Source organism: Musca domestica, unplaced genomic scaffold, assembly GCF_030504385.1.
Source record: "Musca domestica strain aabys unplaced genomic scaffold, Musca_domestica.polishedcontigs.V.1.1 32, whole genome shotgun sequence".
NCBI lineage: Eukaryota > Metazoa > Arthropoda > Insecta > Diptera > Muscidae > Musca > Musca domestica.
In genome coordinates this window covers 1,577,654-1,595,836 of record NW_026712311.1, presented here as the reverse complement: position 1 = coordinate 1,595,836, position 18,183 = coordinate 1,577,654, and the positions used below count along the sequence as shown (strand labels likewise).

The window sequence follows — 18,183 nt, the reverse complement described above, 5'->3', positions numbered from 1 at the left end:
ACCAATTGAGAACCCTTTACTATGGCAGGGATGGAAAAGCTGAAATGCCTCTTTATTTTAGTTATTAAGAGGTGTGAATGGGAAAAATCGTTTTAAGTTTTTAGAAATTTGATATTTTTGGAAGAATTAGGAAAATAGGCAACATGGCCATCTAGGCTATAAGGTCGATACATGTTCAATCGAAAATTCAGTAAAGCGATCGTTAAAAATAAAATGGTTATAATTTCGGTAATTAATGAAATTATGAAAGTAGTCGATAAGTGCTACCGTTGTTGAAAGCTTTAATTTGTACTCCTCATTCATAGTTATACCCTCAGCCATATGGCTATAGAGGGTATATATCATTTGAAACGACCAAAACGTGCCTCATCAAAATGATGGGTTTAAACCCTAGGTCTCTTTGAACCAAATCCGTTTCAGGACATTTGGAGTCGATCTAGGGTTAGCGGTCCATCCGTCCGTCTGTCTGGATGGCTGACTTTTGCGCACGATAGCTCTCGAAGGGAGTATCCGATTTGATCCAAACTTGGTACACCGTAATATTATTATGAAACTTAGATCGTGTTCGGAGATGGACAATATCGGTTTACTCCTTCTGGTACTTCCCGCACAAAAGGTCGAAATTTTCAATAAAATACTTTACTGCACATAAAGAGAAAGGATAATCCGATTTTGCGCCAAGTTTGCAAATCCTTATATTTACATCAATGCTAGGTCAGCTACGAAATTGGACAAGATCGGCCCACTCCATTAAATACCATCCCATAAAGAGTCAACATTTTGAATAATTTTATCTCTCATGAAATATGACACTTCAATTGTCCTCAAAATACATATATCACAATATTTTTACTAACCCAATGTCTGGTATTAAGATGGAATATATCGGTCCTCTCCTTCTGGTACCTCCCCCCCAAAAGGGTTTAAAATTTGAATAGCCAAAACGATTATAAAATCCGGAATAATCTTCCGATTCTCTTAATATTTCACACATCCCATTATTTTCACCTACACAAGATCTGCTGTGAAGATAGAATGTATCGATCCACTCCTACTGGCACCTCCCCCACAAAGGGTCAAAATTTTGAAAATTCGTGAAGCTCATAAAACGCGAAATTAACATACGATTCCATTCAAACTTGGTACATCTCAATATTTCCATTAACACATGATCTGTTATAAAGATGGTACAGATCGGATCATTCCTTCTGGTACCTCCCCCACAAAGGGTCAAAGTTTTGGCTAACCAAAACGATTAAAAAATCCAAAATAAGCATCCGATTCTCTTAATATTTCGCACATGCCATTATTTTTACCTACACAAGATCTGCTGTGAAGATGGGAAATATCGGTCCAATCCTTCTGGTACCTTCCCCACAAAGGGTAAAAATTTTTAATATCCATGAAGCTCATAAAACACGAAATTAAGATCTGATTCCATTCAAACTAGGCACATATCAATATCTCCATCAACTCAAAATCTCTTATAAAGATGGTAGAGATCGGAACATTTCTTCTGGTACCTCCCCCACAAAGGGTCAAAGTTTCGAATAACCAAAATGATAATAAAATCCAAAATAGGCATCCGGTTCTCTTCATATTTCACACATACCATTATTTCTGCTAACCCAAAGTCTTGTGTGAAGGTGGGATATATCGGCCGACTCCTTCTGGTACCTCCTCCACAAAGTGTCAACATTTTTGAATAAAATCCGAAATAAGCATCCGATTCTCTTAATATGTCACACATCCCATTATTTTTACCTGCACAAGGTCTGCTGTAAAGATGGTACATATCGGTTTATTCGTTTTGGTACCTCCCCCACAAAGGCTCAAAATTTTGAATATTCATGAGGCTCATAATCGTGAAATTAATATTCTATTCCATTCAGACTTGGTAAATCTCAATATTTCCATCAACACAAGGTCTATTAAAAAGTTTGTGGAGATCGAATCATTCCTCCTGGTACCTTCCCCACAAAGGGTTTAAAATTTGAATAACCAAAATGAGCATAAAATCCGAAATAAGAGTCAGACTCTCTTCAAATTTCGCACATCCAAACATTTTTGCAAACGAAAGATCCGTTGTGAAGATGATATATATCTGCCAACCCCTTCTGGTATCTCACCCATAAAGGAACAACTCGCTATATCTAAATATTTCTCTCAACCGGAAACCTGATATGAATATGGAATTTATGATATCACATAAAATTGGATATAAATGTTCGATTTTCTTGTAATTTTGCCTATACCAATATTTTTTTATCTGTTTCAGATGAAGTGTGAAAATGGAATGGTCGACTATATCGGGTACCTCACGCACATTTTAATATTTTCCGAGATTATCACATATCTCATATAAAGTGAAGGAAGCACTCGACATAGTCCAAACCTGGTACGTCGCAATATTTATGTCATATTTATTTAAGTCCGATACGAAATGGACAATGTTGGCCCATTTCTTCGGAACCTACTCCACAGAGGGTCAAAAATTTGAATAATCATAACTGGAGTCAAAATATGTTTAAATAACCGAACATTGGCTGAGGTTATACATCTATCGGCACAACCAACTGATGCTTTTTCACTTGTTTTGGGGAATATTTTCACCAGTATTTTCGGATATACATAGAGATCTCTTTTTGTTGGAAACTAACAGTGAAATTTGATGAAGAATATTTTTTCTTTGGCGTCATAGATCTTAAATCATGCTTTGTAGGAGATTTTTGCCTTAGACGCATATAATGGACGCCTCTAACCTTAGAATGTGTTTTAATGTATATGCATGAGACATGGATTTTTTAAAGAATATTTTTTCAAGGACCAACAGTGGCATGGATTCTTTAAAGAATATTTTTTCAAAGACCAACAGAGGCATACATTTTTTTAAAAATATCTTTTCATGGACCATCCATAGAGTGGATGTTTTAAAGAACAATTTTTTTAAGGATCAACAGAAACGTGGATTTTTTAAAGAATATTTTTTCAACGGACAATAAACTTGGATTTTTTAAAGAATCTTTTTTCAACGACCAATGAATGTGGACTTTTTAAAGAAAAGGGAGGGGAACTTTCCCCTGCTATTTAGGTTATACACCTCACTTTTGCAATTATTTTAATAATCTGCTGGAGTTTTCCTGCAATTATTTTTTTATTATGTTGCGCAGTGTTATGCTGATAATGATTTTGTATGTAAAATTAGTTTTAAGTTCATAAATTTTCTTAACAGTTTCATAAATCCGTTTTTTCTTCCCTCACTTTACGCAAAATACCCATTTATTTCAAAGAAATGCAATACCAACAGACCTCTTATAAATAAAGACTTCCCATCCCAGTTATCTGCTCCCTCTCTCTCGCTCTCATTTACTCTGAACACATCTCATGTTTTCACAACTTCATGTGAATAACAAACTTTTCATTTCTTCTTATTCCAGATAATTGACACATTTGGTGGAATAACAAAATAAAACTGACAGGTAAGACGATTAAATACCAATAATGTTAACATAAATGTCTGGGCGTTAATGGGGGCATTTAGTTATTTTTAGAGGCTCAGTACATGTTCAAGTTTGACGGCTTGAGACAAATGAGAGGCATTTGAATGCCGGTGCCAGGCAATCAATCAATTACAGTTTGAAAACTATTGGAGAAGGCAATAATGATTATTTACTGTCGTGCAATAACAATGGAGAGGCGGGAATGGGAATGAGTTTATATTTGACAAGTATAGGGATATTAGGAATATTAATGCAATGGTGGGATCTTGGGTTCATAACTAGGATTTTAAGCTCCTCTGCTAGTCGAAGTCACATACCTAAATGTATGGTAAATCCATTTTTCCAACCCTGGATCTGTGATAATAATTTTGGTTTGTGTTTAGACTAAGCTGAGGTAAAACGAGATTATGTGTTATTGTGAATTAAATCACAATAAATGATAAGTAATGAAAGTGGTTGCAAAATCTACTACATAACCATTATTTGATCGACATTATCTCGATTCTCTCAATTATTGTGGATTTTTAATTTTTTTAAGATTTTTTAAAAAATATTTTTTCAAGAACCATCAGACCAATAAACGTGGATTTTTTAAAAACAAATTTTCAAGGGCCATATGGGGCATGGATTTTTTAAAGAATATTTCTTCAAGGCCCAACAGAAGTATGCATTTTTTAAACAATATTTTTTCAAAGACCAGCAGAGGCGTGGATTTTTCGAAGAATGTTTTTTCAAGGACCATATGAGGCGTGTATTTTTTAAAGAATATTTTTCAAGCATCAACCGAGGCGTGGATTTTTTAAAGAATATTTTTTCAAGCATCAACCGAGGCGTGGATTTTTTAAAGAATATTTTTTCCAGCATCAACAGAAACGTGGATTTTTTAAAGAATATTTTTTCAAGGATCAACAGAAACGTGGATTTTTTAAAGAATATTTTTTCAAGGATCAACAGAAACGTGGATTTTTTAAAGAATATTTTTTCAAGGATCAACAGAAACGTAGATTTTTTAAAGAATATTTTTTCAAGGATCAACAGAAACGTGGATTTTTTAAAGAATATTTTTTCAAGGATCAACAGAAACGTGGATTTTTTAAAGAATATTTTTTCAAGGATCAACAGAAACGTGGATTTTTTAAAGAATATTTTTTCAAGGATCAACAGAAACGTGGATTTTTTAAAGAATATTTTTTCAAGGATCAACAGAAACGTGGATTTTTTAAAGAATATTTTTTCAAGGATCAACAGAAACGTGGATTTTTTAAAGAATATTTTTTCAAGGATCAACAGAAAAGTGGATTTTTTAAAGAATATTTTTTCAAGGATCAACAGAAACATGGATTTTTTAAAGAATATTTTTTTTAGGATCAACAGAAACATGGATTTTTTAAACGAGTATTTTTTCAAGGACCAATAAACGTGGATTTTTTAAAGAATATTTTTTCAAGGATCAACAGAAAAGTGGATTTTTTAAAGAATATTTTTTCAAGGATCAACAGAAACATGGATTTTTTAAAGAATATTTTTTTTAGGATCAACAGAAACATGGATTTTTTAAACGAGTATTTTTTCAAGGACCAATAAACGTGGATATTTTAAACGAATATTTTTTCAAGGACCAATGAACGTGGATTTTTTAAACGAGTATTTTTTCAAGGACCAATACACGTGGATATTTTAAACGAATATTTTTTCAAGGGCCAATGAACGTGGATTTCTTAAACGAATAATTTTTCAAGGACCAACAGACGTGGATTTTTTAAAGAATATTTTTTCAAGGACCAATAAACATTGATTTTTTTAAAGAATATTTTTTCAAGGACCATAAACATTGATTTTTTTAAAGAATATTTTTTCAAGGACCAATAAACATTGATTTTTTTAAAGAATATTTTTTCAAGGACCAATAAACGTGGATTTTTTAAAGAATATTTTTTCAAGGACCAATAAAGGTGGATTTTTTAAAGAATATTTTTTTAAGGACCAATAAACGTGGATTTTTTTAAGGATATTTTTTCAAGGACCAATAAACGTGGATTTTTTAAAGAATATTTTTTCAAGGACCAGTGAAAGTGGATTTTTTAAAGAATATTTTTTCAAGGACCAGTTAAAGCGGATTTTTTGAAGAATATTTTTTCAAGGACCAGTTAAAGTGGATTTTTTAAAGAATATTTTTTCAAGGACCAATATTGGTCCTTGGAAATATTTTATAAAAATCCAAGTTGGCTGGACTTAAAATATATTTGTAATATTTGTAAAAATCCACTTTTTTGGTCCTAAAAAAATATTTTTTTAAAAATCCACGTTTGCTGGTCCTTAAAAAAATATTTTTTAAAAATCCACTTTAACTGGAAAAAATTTTATGTAAAAATCCACTTTTTGTGGTCCTTGAAAAAATATTTTTTAAAAATCCACGTTTGCTGGTCCTTGAAAAAATTTTTTTCAAAAATCCACGTTTTTGGTCCCTGAAAAAAATATTCTTAAAAAAATCTACGTTCATTGGTCCATGAACAAATACTTTTTAAAAAATCCACGTTTATTAGTCCTTCAAAAAATATTTTTGAAAAAATCCACGTTTATCGATCCTTCAAAAATATGGTGGGGTTTTAAAGATTTCTTTTAGTCGTGGATTTTAAAGTAATTTTTTTAAGAGTGTTCTTTTCTAGATTTTTTTCCAAGCATGCATTTTTAATTATTTTCTCAAGCAAGGCTTTGTTAAGAATTTCTGTCATTATTAGTTTATTTACAATTTTATCTAAAGCTTGGATTTTTTAAGAGTTTCTTCGAAGTGTGGATTTTTTAGTTAATTTAAGGATATTTTTAGGTGATTTTTAAGAATTTTATTTGGATTTTTCATGAATTGTTTTTAATTATTACAGTCGTGCTTTCAAATATCCTTTCAGAAATTCACATCTGCAGTCTGAATGTCTTTGATAATATATCCGAAGAAATCTTCATTTGTTTGAGAGTTGTTTAAAGAATAATCCTAAATAATCTGTCAACAATTCCTCCGCAATGTGTTATTTTATTAAAATCCAAACAAAATTCATGATTTTCATTCAATAATTCCCATAAAATCTCATTGGAATTCTTTGGCACCTTTAAATCGCTATTTCCAATGTGAAATCACCTAAAAACAACACTAATCACAGTTTGAAAGTCATTGCCGCCTTCATAAGCAAAATACAATAATACATCCCTCTTTTTCACTCTCAGGTAAGGCAAGCATGTGTTTCACGGTTTCGTTTGCTTGCTGGCTGACTGACTGACTGTTGTCAAAATCAATGTTTATTTTGTTTTCAAGCTGAGCATTCGTGTTTGTTTAATTGTGAGAGCACCCCCATTGAGAGAGAGAGAGAGCGTGTGCCATAAACTGAACAACCACCACAATTTGCATTGAGTGGAGTTTGCCCTCCATCAAAGGCAGTGAGAGAGAGAGTCGTAGTGTTATCAAAGCAGAAGAAGAAGGAGACCAGACAAAACATAATCAGTTAGATTTGACTGACGTTTAGCCGTGGTTGAAAGTAAGAGCTGTGTGTATTTTTGGGCAGCCAAAAAGAAAAAAAATATTTGCCGTCTGTTTCTTTTGTGAAAAAAAGTTGCAATAATCCATGAATATAGAATAAAATAAAGAAATATTTTAAATTCTCTAAAGAATTCGGTTAGTTTCCCTTTGCATTTGTGTGAAAAAGAATGAAGAAAAAGTGAAGCGGCGGCTAATAAGATTGATATTGGTGGTCTGCCCCCACCTCATTGTCCGTAGTAAAAAAAGGTGGATAGAGACAGCCGCAAAAGAAGAAGTAAAAAAAGAAGTCAGTGAGTGTTGTTGGTGTTGCGTTTTTTGACATCGCAAAAGAAGAAGAAGCAGAAAATCCAATTTGTTTTCTTATTTTCGTTGATATATTTCTTTGCGGTCGTTTTCGTCGTCTGTCTGCTGTGTTTCCCCCCGTTGCGCGTGGAGCCAACGAAGTCAACGTCAACGTCTCTGCCTATCGTTGGTAGTTAAAACAAATTTGTGTGTTTGTTTGCGCCTGTTTTCTTGTGACAAAAACATAAATTGAAGGAGTACGTCAAACTCCCCCAGTTACGGTATTTGACAAATCGGGTACGTGTTCGCGTCTATGTGTCGTTGCGTTAATTTGAAAAGTAATAAATAAACAAGTGTTTGTTAATTTATTTAAATAAAAAAATACCAACAAAAAAATTTGGAAAAGTAAAAAATTTTGTTTACCAACCCGAGAGTTGCCAGATTTGTGTGTTTTTCATTTGGGGGGCAGCTCAACGTGCTGTGTACAAAACAAAGCCGGTTTACTCCACTACGAGTATCGTGTGTGTGTGTGGTCTCCAACCACTCTCTCTCTCTCTCTCTCTGTGTCTCCTTATTTTGACGGCTCTCCGTGTATCTCTGTTAATATTGAGCGCCACATCAAATAGCCAATGCTAAAAAGCAGGCGCCTGTTTGACGTTTTGTTGTGCAAATTTTTTTCTTCCGATTGTCACAAAAAGTAAATAATGCCAAGAAAATCTTGTCAGAAATTAAAAAATCCAATAAAAGTTCAATGAAAATAATAACAAAATTCGTTAAAATTAAACAAAATCTGTGCAAAATCCCTTAATCTATGGGTGTGTATTGAGATTTGTGTCGTCCGTCTTACGGTTTATTGTTTTATTGCGAGTGGGCGTTAAGTGGCTTAAGAGCAGCAGCAGCAACCCTCTGCCCCATCATCTTTGCCAAGTAAAACACCCAACGTTGTTGTCGTCCAAGTGTTGTTCAACCAGTTTTTTCAACCTCTTGCCATGTTTGTTTCCCAAAAAAGTGTAAACAAGAAAAGTTAACAAAAAAAAAAAAAAAAGGAAAATAATTATAAATAATTCGAGCTGCTCAAAAAAGTGCTAAAATATTTTGAACAACTATTCTTTGAAAATAAAATAAAAAATAATTCTGCGTCTGCCGCAGTCTGTTATTGGTATAACAATAACAACACCAGCTGCTGCCACAAACAAAAGCAATATTTTTCACATCAACCCATCCCCCCGACATCACCCCACCAGCAATCCAGCTCTTAACTGAATCATAATTCCGTCTAATTTCATTTATTCATGGATTAATATCTCAGTGAACTAAGGATTCTGCCAGCATCACTTTTTGAGTGATCCGACTATATTTTTTTGGATTATATTATTGTGTGGATTAACATTAAGAAAGGTAATTATTTTTAAGTTACAAGTTTTTAAAGAATAATAATTTAATGACATTTTTTATTTAATTTAGAATAGTACTTTGAGGTCGATCCAAATAAGAACGCAACAGACATATTTTGGTTAGTCCAAGGGAATTTTGTGTTAAAGTCCATAAAACTGATACCGATGCCTTATGAGGCAGTTTAATATCAGAAAGACGAAAGGAAGTCGAACCTAAGACTAGGTTTTACATAGTTGCCAGGATATTTTGCAAATCATTATTTAATCATGTCTGGTATTCCGGAAGCCTCCATGCAAGGTTTCATAAATTGCGATATTAAAAATCATATTCCAGATTTTAATACGGAACAAGCTAATCCCTTCTGGCACGTTTTTTGCCGGTATCCTAGTAACTCCTAAGTTCTTGGAAAAAATGCCACTTCTACCCTACAACACCAGCTTTTTAGGGTATATAGAATGTTTGAATGAGCCAAAAAGTTTGTAACCTTCATGATTTAATAGCTCAGGGGATTCAGGAGTCTGGCTTCACTTTTTGATTGATCTACTCCATTTTGGTATTCTATTTTTATACCCTACACCACAAGGTGGTCAGGGTATTATGTCTTTGTGCATTTGTTTGAAACAGGCAAAAGGAAACGAGATAGACCCATAGTTCCTTTTGATGATCTGCATAGAATCACATTCTGAGTCGATTTATGCATGTCCGTCCGTCTGTCCATATATTTTTGTAAACAAAGTACAGGTCGCATTTATTGCCCGATCCAGATGAAATTTTTCACAAATCATTTGTTTGGTCCGAGGACGAACCCTATTGAAATTGGAGATAATCGGTGAAAATTTAGATATAGCTCCCATATATATCTTCGTCCGATTTACCTTTTATTGTGCATCAAACGTATAATAACAATCCGAATTGCATGGAATTTCGCATATACACCCAAATTAGGCCTGAAAATAAGTATGCCAAATTTGATCGAAATCGGTTCAGATATAGCTATAGCTCCCATATATATTGTTCATCCGATTTGTTATTTTTGTCCTCCGCAGCCGTAATATGCACAACAATATTTAGGGAAATATATCAAATACAGCTCAGAAATACATTTGCCAAATTTTATCGAGATCGGTTCAGATTTGGATATAGTTCCAATATATAACTTCGTCCGATTTACCTTTTATTGTGCACCAAACGTCTAATATTTGTCTAAATGGGATGGAATTTGGCATTTACGACCAAAATGAGTCTAGAAGCTAGTATGTCAAATTTGGTGAAGATCGGTTCAGATATAGCTATAGCTTCCATATATATTGTTCATCCGATTTGTTATATTTGTTACCCACATCCGTAATATGCACTCCGTAACAACGATATTCAAGAAAATAGATCAAATACAGCTCAGAAATATCTTTGCTAAATTTTATCGAGATCGGTTACATATTTAGTCCTTTGAACTTTAAATTATAATTATAGCGTGTGTGATTGAATTCTCCCATAAAAACTTTTAATTGTTATGTGGAGCTCTACTAAATTAGCAAAGTGGTGTAGGGTATCATAAAGTCGGCCCCGCCCGACTTTAAGACTTTCTTCACTGGTTTTGAGGATAAAATCAAGCAAGGTAATTTTTCAGTTATATATTTTTGAAAGAGATTTGTTGAAATCCTTTTGGTATTTATTTTAGAAGAACTCTGTCAGAATGATTTTCTTTTTCAAAAGGCTTATTCTGCCTAGTCCCTGGAATTTGTTCTGATCTATGGTAGAGCCATAGGCCACCGCAGGCAAATTGTAAAGCAGGCATAGGCCTCAGGATCACAAATGTGAATGTCAAATTAAATTCCAAGATTTGGATTGTTTTGAAAATAGTTTCACATACCGACATAGATGTTTTGAAAACCCTTAAAAAATCGTGTGTGGCTTAGAAGGACTTCATGCGGTCTGATACGTCACCATATCGAAAAGCTGAAAACCCCTTCTGACCCTTTTCCTCACAAATAAATGTCAAATTAAAGACCACGACATGGATAGCTTTGAAAATAGTTCCACAAACGGACAAAGATGTTTTGAAAACTCTTAAAAAATCGTGTGTGACTTAGAAAGACTCCATGCATTCCGATACGTCACCATATCAAAAAGCTGAAAAAGTCTTCTCCTCGCCGATATGAAATCTTGATATTTGTAGCGACCAGCAAATATAGCAATGCTGTCAGTTTCCCCAAGGCTCTCTGTAATAGAGAGTACCATAAAGTTAAGTCCATTTGGGTAACGCTCCAGGCATAGGCCATCAACAAAATTACATTACAGATCTCCCAAAATTTCCCGTATTAGAATAAAATTGGGAGATTGCAATAATGAATAAGCTAAAGCATTATGGTCTCGGAATTCAACTTACAGTACGCTTGCGTATAAATGCGTTAAACAACAAGATTTGGATTTAAATTGTTGTATCCATTACTTATACTTCAAAGTAGGTTAATCCTACAAAAGGTTAACCCTACAAAAAGTTCTTCATTTAGCAGTGTTCCAATTCTCCAGTATTTTTGGAAAGTACCATTTAATTTTATAATTTCCTATCTAAAACATTCATGTTTTGGACGAGTATTTCGATTTATGGGTAGTGAGACAATGTTGAGTCACAAGCCCGTCTGTAGAAATGACGATACAGCCCATGATATTTGATATAATTTCAACTGGCATTTTTAATATTTGTACTAAGTTTTATATGAAAACTGGGTACATGGGGGTATATTTTGAATAGTACCCATAGTATCCGTACCGTTCTCAATTTTTAATTCAAAAACATTAATATTGAAGACGGCTGTAACAGACTTATTTTGAGTAGCCCAAAGAAAAAATGTTAATGTTGCATTCTGAAGCTGTCCCATCTCAGGAACATTGGAAAAGGTTTAGTTTAAGCCAAGGTAGTTCTCAAAAAAAAGTTCCAAAGTTGGCAAGGATGTTCTGAAAAACTATTTAAAACCGTGGGTGTTGAAACTATGAGAAAAATTGAATGTCCATTAAGATAGATTCGAATCTATCTAGCAAATACTCAAACCACTCAGCAATTAACAGAGTACTGTTAAAATTAACAGAGTGCTGTTAAAGTTAACAGAGTTAAAAAAAAATGTTTTTTAGCCAAAAATATAATAATAATATATAAAAATATAATAACAAATATATTTAAGTAAAAATTATAAAACTTTATGAACTTTGTTATTATTTTCAACACAAAAATGCAACATTAAGTTATACGATAAAGGCCGAGAGAGTTATTTCTGTTGGCTAGGTTATATGCTCATTGATCCTTTAAGGATAATTCTGCCGGGACAACATGGATACCGCTGAAAAGCTTATCTAGAGTACTCTCCATAGAAATAATAAAAAGATTCAAAAATATTCCCCGATGCCGCCGAATCCACCCATTTCTGAAATTATCCTGGGGTAAGGATAATTATTCCGGCCATTACTCCTACAAGGATAAATTCTGCCGGGACAACATGGGTATCGTTGGAAAGCTTATCGAGAGTACTCTCCATAGAAATAATAAAAAGTTTCAAAAATATTGCCCGATGCCGCCGAATCCACCCATTTCTGAAATTATCCTGGGGTATTCCGGCCATTACTCCTACAAGGATAAATTCTGCCGGGACAACATGGGTATCGTTGGAAAGCTTATCGACAGTGCTCTCCATAGCAATAATAAAAATATTCAAAAATATTGCCCGATGCCGCCGAATCCACCCATTTCTGAAATTATCCTGGGGTAAGGATAATTATTCCGGCCATTACTCCTACAAGGATAAATTCTGCCGGGACAACATGGGTATCGTTGGAAAGCTTATCGAGAGTACTCTCCACAGAAATAATAAAAAGATTCAAAAATATTACCCGATGCCGCCGAATCCACCTATTTCTGAAATTATCCTGGAGTAAGGATAATTATTCCGGCCATTACTCCTACAAGGATAAATTCTGCCGGCACAACATGGGTATCGTTGGAAAGCTTATCGACAGTGCTCTCCATAGCAATAATAAAAAGATTTAAAAATATTGCCCGATGCCGCCGAATCCACCCATTTCTGAAATTATCCTGGGGTAAGGATAATTATTCCGGCCATTACTCCTACAAGGATAAATTCTGCCGGGACAACATGGGTATCGTTAGAAAGCTTATCGAGAGTACTCTCCATAGAAATAATAAAAGGATTCAAAAATATTGCCCGATGCCTCCGAATCCACCCATTTCTGAAATTATCCTGGGGTAAGGATAATTATTACGGCCATTACTCCTACAAGGATAAATTCTGCCGGGACAACATGGGTATCGTTGGAAAGCTTATCGAGAGTACTCTCCACAGAAATAATAAAAAGATTCAAAAATATTACCCGATGCCGCCGAATCCACCTATTTCTGAAATTATCCTGGAGTAAGGATAATTATTCCGGCCATTACTCCTACAAGGATAAATTCTGCCGGGACAACATGGGTATCGTTGGAAAGCTTATCGACAGTGCTCTCCATAGCAATAATAAAAAGATTTAAAAATATTGCCCGAAGCCGACGAATCCACCCATTTCTGAAATTATCCTGGGGTAAGGATAATTATTCCGGCCATTACTCCTACAAGGATAAATTCTGCCGGGACAACATGGGTATCGTTGGAAAGCTTATCGACAGTGCTCTCCATAGCAATAATAAAAAGATTCAAAAATATTGCCCGATGCCGACGAATCCACCCATTTCTGAAATTATCCTGGGGTAAGGATAATTATTCCGGCCATTACTCCTACAAGGATAAATTCTGCCGGGACAACATGGGTATCGTTGGAAAGCTTATCGACAGTGCTCTCCATAGCAATAATAAAAAGATTCAAAAATATTGCCCGATGCCTCCGAATCCACCCATTTCTGAAATTATCCTGGGGTAAGGATAATTATTCCGGCCATTACTCCTACAAGGATAAATTCTGCCGGGACAACATGGGTATCGTTGGAAAGCTTATCGAGAGTACTCTCCATAGAAATAATAAAAATATTCAAAAATATTGCCCGATGCCGCCGAATCCACCCATTTCTGAAATTATCCTGGGGTAAGGATAATTATTCCGGCCATTACTCCTACAAGGATAAATTCTGCCGGGACAACATGGGTATCGTTGGAAAGCTTATCGACAGTGCATCGGGTAATATTTTTGAATCTTTTTATTATTTCTGTGGAGAGTACTCTCGGGCAATATTTTTGAAACTTTTTATTATTTCTATGGAGAGTACTCTCGATAAGCTTTCCAACGATACCCATGTTGTCCCGGCAGAATTTATCCTTGTAGGAGTAATGGCCGGAATAATTATCCTTACCCCAGGATAATTTCAGAAATGGGTGGATTCGGAGGCATCGGGCAATATTTTTGAATCCTTTTATTATTTCTATGGAGAGTACTCTCGATAAGCTTTCCAACGATACCCATGTTGTCCCGGCAGAATTTATCCTTGTAGGAGTAATGGCCGGAATAATTATCCTTACCCCAGGATAATTTCAGAAATGGGTGGATTCGGCGGCATCGGGGAATATTTTTGAATCTTTTTATTATTTCTATGGAGAGTACTCTCGATAAGCTTTTCAGCGGTATCCATGTTGTCCCGGCAGAATTATCCTTAAAGGATCAATGAGCATATAACCTAGCCAACAGAAATAACTCTCTCGGCCTTTATCGTATAACTTAATGTTGCATTTTTGTGTTGAAAATAATAACAAAGTTCATAAAGTTTTATAATTTTTACTTAAATATATTTGTTTTCAATTAAAATTATATTTTTGGCTAAAAAAACATTTTTTTTTAACTCTGTTAACTTTAACAGCACTCTGTTAATTTTAACAGTACTCTGTTAATTGCTGAGTGGTTTGAGTATTTGCTAGATAGATTTGAATCTATCTTAATGGACATAAAAATTGATACAATTTTTAAGTTCAATTTCGCCATATTCTGGTCCACAGTAAGGCAATTTTCCCTCAATTTTTAAGATAATTTAAAAGTACATTTTAATTACAATCACGGAACACATTAGACCACGTCATAGTCCTCATAAAGACGTACCGTTTGATTTAAGGAGTGGTTTATATACAAATGGGTTGGAAATCGGAATAAGATTGAAAAACAGCACAAAATTGTTGAATTTAAAATACAATTTAGCTTTGAATTCCGACTCCCCAATCGATCTCGATTGGTATTGAAAATGTCCTACATAGGTCCAGGTTTATGCTTAGTTTCAATCTGACGGTGCTTCATGATTCTTGGTGTCTAGAACGTTGTAGAGACATCGGAAGGCTCTTGAAAAAAATACTTTTCTTGGGTCCAATTTGCTGCTCTGGTAGTATTCGAAAAAAAAAAGAAAATAAAAGCAGCTAAGTTCGGCCGGGCCAAACATTTAATGCCCTCCACCATTTGGAAGGAACTTGAAATATTTTAAAAAACTTCCGGAAACTACCACTTAAATGAAAACTGTTATATACAGACTATACGAAGACGTGGATCTGCTTACGATTTTTTTTTGTCATATGCTGTAGTACCCATTACGAACTTCAAATACGACATTTGACACAATTCCGCTAAATAATGTCGCTAAAATCATCACAATACCGAAAATCGGGATGTACCGTTATATTGGGGATAAACGAAAACGTGAACCTACATTCGATTTTTGTCACAGGCTGTAGTACCCATTACGAACTTTAAATACGAAATTTGTTACAATTTCCGTAAATAATGTCGCTAAAATCAAGAAAATACCGAATATCGGAAGGTGTCGTCATATGGGGCCTATACGAAAACGTGGACCGACACGGCCCATTCGAACTTAACCTGCGTACTGGTAAACAATGCATGGATGCAACATTTTAGCCTTCTATCTAAATTCGTTCGAAAGATTATAGCAGACAGACAGACAGACGGACGGACATCGCTAGAATTTGGCGCTGAACCAGAATATATATACTTTGTAGGGTCTATTATAAATATTTCGAGGAGTTACAAACGGAACGACAAAGTTAATATACCCTCCACAGAATGGTTTAGGGTGTAAAAAATACTTAAAAATTAACAAATTAAACATTTGTTACCCTGACAGCTCTGGAAAATCATATTTACGTTTTTATAGCCTCCACTATAGTATGGAGTGTATATTAAGTTTGTCATTTCGTTTGTAATACCTCGAAATATAAATAATATTGCATTCTTAAGATTTTCAGGGAACTGTTAACGGATTTTTTTTTGAAAACTTTTAAATTTGTTCCATTTGTTGGAGGGTATTCAAAGTTCGGCACGCCATCATCAAAACATGATTCTGTTTTACTTTTTGCTCTTTATTATTTGAGAGAAAGAATATTTATATTTAAATGTGTTTTAAAAATAATGTTTATAGTAGTCCTTGGGAAATTTTAAAAAACTGTAGATTATGTCCTTGGATTCTTTGACAATATTTTATAAAAAATACGCAATAATAGCTCGGAAAGTCGGTAGAAGAAATATTCTTTGATAATCCCAAGACTTTTTCTTTTATTGTTTAAATAACTCATTTTTATAGCTCTTATATCCTCTGCCCCTCCCTCTCTTCCCTAACTCTGTGGTACCTTCTCCACAAAAGTTAACAAATTTTGAAAACCAAATAACACATCTATCTCAAATATAACGAATCCAAAACATGATTAGGCCTAGGTCATATCCGATTCTCTTCATATAACCGAATTACAATGGGTCTCAAATGAAGATGTGATTTCAAAATCAATACCTGGGACCCAGTAAGCTAAAATAGTGAGAATGGACCCTAAGCTAATATAAAACGATTATTGACATTTGTATTTTATGCAATTTGTGGTTTTGAGATCTCGAAATTAGAATACTTTCCCTTTCACCTTCATTCGACAAAGCTAGGTTTTAAGCCAGATTTGTCTTGATATGACTCTCCACATCCCACACTAGTATCTGGTGTAGAATATCAAGTGCCTGTTTTTCTTTCCCATTCACAACAGAAGAATCATGCTACAAATAATCAAGGTCAAATTATAACATCATTCTGAATCCAAAACAAAACACAACATCTACAAAATAGAAATTACTTAATTCGCATTCTAAATAGGAAACCGGTTATGCCAAATTATGATTGATTTTATGAATGGATTTTTTCGAAATTTTTTTTTGACATTTCTGGCATCATTTCGGATTTGAATTTTTACGATGTGGTGATAATTTGTTTGTGCACTTTATTTGAATACAGATTTATGATAATATCAAAAGACAACAAAAAAAAAAAAAAAAACAACAAAAATAAACAAACTCATAAAACACACAACAGATATATGTGTGTGTGTCTGAAATGCAAACTATGTGTGGTGTTTAGGCTCAGCCTGACAATATTGGTATTGCCTTAATCGAAACGATGGATTTCCATTTTCCAAGGGGGCAAGGGGTTCATTAAAAAAAAAAAAAAAAAAAAAAAAATCTCCAACCATCATAAACTAGCCTATATAATTTGGAAACAATTTTATGACTGTTTTTATGTTGTTGTTGGTGGGGACTCCTTCTCTCTGTGCTTAGAAATAATTGCATTGCCACCAAAGTGGTGAGTGATATGGCGCCTTCTGTCCCTCTCAATTCATCAATTTGAGTTTGTTGTAATTTTAATTTTATACAATGAAAGCTGGTACTGTTTTAGAGCGGCGGCGGAGGAACTGCAGTGAATGTGAAATAAACTATAATGCAACTCAATCGATGGGGATTTTTGTAATTGGAATGAATGGGACTAATATAAAAAATAAAATCACATTTATGAGCTTATCACAATTTAGTATACACATTTATTACAGAGGGAGAAAAACGAGACTAGGGCTCAGAAATATCAGGCCTAAAGATAAAACGAGGGGTTATAGGATAGGGATTAAAAAAATTAAAATGCTTAAAACGTTGATATTTTTAATGTATTTTTATAAAAACAACAATTATGGGAATAAGCATGATAAATTTGTAACAACAAAATAACTACCGTATTCCAAAAAAGTCAACACTGTTTTTATCTATTGAAAAAAAAATGTGGCATAAGGAATGGAAAATGATGGATGGAAAAAATTCCTTAAAAATGTGAGTTTGTTTTTCGTCCAAAATCGTGTATTTTTGAAGGAATTTTCAAAGACCCTTACTACAAATCTCATTTTTTTTTTGCCCCACAATATTGAATTTTCGAAAAATTCTTAGCTAACTGTAGTGAACTATAGAAGGCAATTTAAAGTTCAGTTACAGTAATCTTGATCTTGCCTCATACTTTGGGATTTCTAACCACAATTTTAATGGGACAGCTTTCGGTCCATAATTTGGGATTTTAAAGGAAAAAATTAAAGGCTTGCCTTACCTCATAATTGGGCTTTTTAAAAGGCCAGCCTATGGTCCCTTATTGAAGATTTTGAGAGAAAAATTGGCTAACCGGTTTCTGGAACTTGA

General features: G+C 34.0%; 1 protein-coding gene across 1 annotated transcript in view; it reads left to right on the top strand.

Annotated features, from left to right (window-relative positions):
- Positions 1-6,571: 6,571 nt before the first annotated feature.
- The window catches only part of LOC101901057 (tyrosine-protein phosphatase Lar), an 898,201-nt gene continuing 886,589 nt past the window's right edge, over positions 6,572-18,183 (top strand). Inside the window, exon 1 of the mRNA XM_059125202.1 lies at positions 6,572-8,706. The gene's annotated coding sequence lies outside the window, so the exon portion shown is untranslated. The remainder of the gene's footprint in view (positions 8,707-18,183) is intronic.